The sequence below is a fragment of the Budorcas taxicolor genome, chromosome 21 (genome assembly GCF_023091745.1).
Source record: "Budorcas taxicolor isolate Tak-1 chromosome 21, Takin1.1, whole genome shotgun sequence".
NCBI lineage: Eukaryota > Metazoa > Chordata > Mammalia > Artiodactyla > Bovidae > Budorcas > Budorcas taxicolor.
Window position 1 is genome coordinate 61,313,155 of NC_068930.1, and position 1,960 is coordinate 61,315,114.

The following is a 1,960-nucleotide window of genomic DNA, read 5'->3' on the forward strand; positions in this document are numbered from 1 at the left end:
ACCAAGCTAATCACTCTCTGAGTTTATGTGAATTCTATCCTGCACTTGGCATTCTTTTCCCCCACACCCTTCTTTGTAACACTACCTTGAAACACTACCTTGAAACATTCTTCATTTCAGAAGGAACTTCAGGAACAGATCACCGCAGAGAGGACCAACCCCAGTTATGCCTGATGCCAGCTGTGGCTGTTTTGAAATTTTGCAAAAGAAAGAACGCAAGCCTGTCACTGCCTTGAGCCTTATTTCCTTCTCCAGACTGCAAGCCCTGACTATAAATTTTCTCCCTAACTCCTCCAGGGCAGGCACAGTTCTGGAACCACTAGCCTGCTGTGTTGCCTCTTTGCCTGGCAAAGAAATAAAGATACGCCTTCTCTTTCCTCCAAACCTCTGTCTCCATATTTCTATTTGGCATGGGTGCATACAGAGCCGAGATTTTCAGCAACACCTTGTGGGCCAGAGTAGGGAGGCTGGGTTTCATTTTACACACTGTTATTTGATGTGTTGATTTTTAAAGTATACATAGATTATTGAATCACATAATCTAAAAATAGTTTGATAACTGTATTTCAATTGTTTCCAATCTAGTTTCTTTTATCATCCTGCGCATGTTATTTCATGCATCAGAAAACACAGTTCTGCCTCAGGATTCCAATGGGGAGAGAAAGAGGATGCAGGGAATGCAGCCACAGGAGGGTACCCACTATGTCTTCTGTCATCACCTCCACCACCACCAGCACGGCCACCTCTGTGCTCCTGGCCTTGGGAAAGGAGGTATAAATCCCCAGGTGTGAGCCCAGGCCTGCAGGAGGTTCAACTGTGAGTAGGTGATGGCAGATACAGATAAACTCAACATCAACAGCCTCAACCAATGACTGCTGCAAATGAGACGGTCTAAGCCACACAAGGATGTCTGGCTACAAGGAGATCAAAAAAAAGAGAACCGTGCTTAAAGTTCCGCCAAATCTTTCTCAGTCAGCCCATCCTACTAGAACTTGAAGCATTGCTCAAAATAGTGATGATACCCACAGGCAATACTTGGATTTGTCTCAACTTTTGGAGTATGGTGGTTTCCCACTAGAAAGCAAACTATAGTGGGGGACACAGACTTTGGAGACTATCTGCCTTTTATTGGCTAAAGAAAAAAAATTGATTATCCAGAGACTTTTTTTCTTCTCAGAAGAAACCACAAATGTGCCAGTATCAATAGAATGTATGGATTTTGTGATGAATGTAAAAGATAAAATGTTACACTATGGAAAACATGGTTCACAGACTGCTTTAACTGTTTACCAGTAGCAGCCTTCGTGGTCAAGAAAATACTCTGCTGCCCTGGAGGTTTGTCAGCAGATCCTCAATCTGTGGAGCAGATTTGGAAAACTATGTGACCCTCTGATGGACCAGATCAAGGCCTTCTTTGTGACCTTTTGCGATGTGACCTGGGTAAAGTTGTCTTAGGATAAAAATGACAGAGGAGTGTCCTTCACACTTGGTGCAGAAGTGGTTGTCAAATTTCTCCGTAAGTATGATTTGGATCTTATATGTAGAGCCTATAACGTGGTAGAAGATGGGTATGAATTTTTTGCCAAGAAGCATTTGATCACTCTGTTGTCTGCACCCAATTATTGTGGAGAGTTTGACAATGGAGATACCACGCTAAGTGTGGACAAAGTCTTTTTCAGATTTCAAAACTTGCAGAGAAAAAGAAGCTGAATGCCAGGAGATCCATTAATATCTCCAAGGGGTGTGATCACAAAGCAAGCAAAGATATAGGTGTCATTTTGACAGTGCTTAATTGGGACTTGTGATATAGAGTATATGACCTTCATTTTTTAAATTATGTGGATTGTTCAGCTTTCTCAAATAGTGTTGGTGAGCCTGCTCCTTCCATTTGTGACTTAATGAATGATATTTGCTTGTTATAACAGCAAATAGAAAACTCTCCACACCCAGGAAAAAAATG

The 1,960-nt window shown here is 41.9% G+C and overlaps 1 pseudogene; it reads left to right on the forward strand.

Annotated features, from left to right (window-relative positions):
* Positions 1-827: 827 nt before the first annotated feature.
* Positions 828-1,710, forward strand: LOC128066503 (serine/threonine-protein phosphatase PP1-gamma catalytic subunit B-like; annotated as a pseudogene).
* Positions 1,711-1,960: the final 250 nt, after the last annotated feature.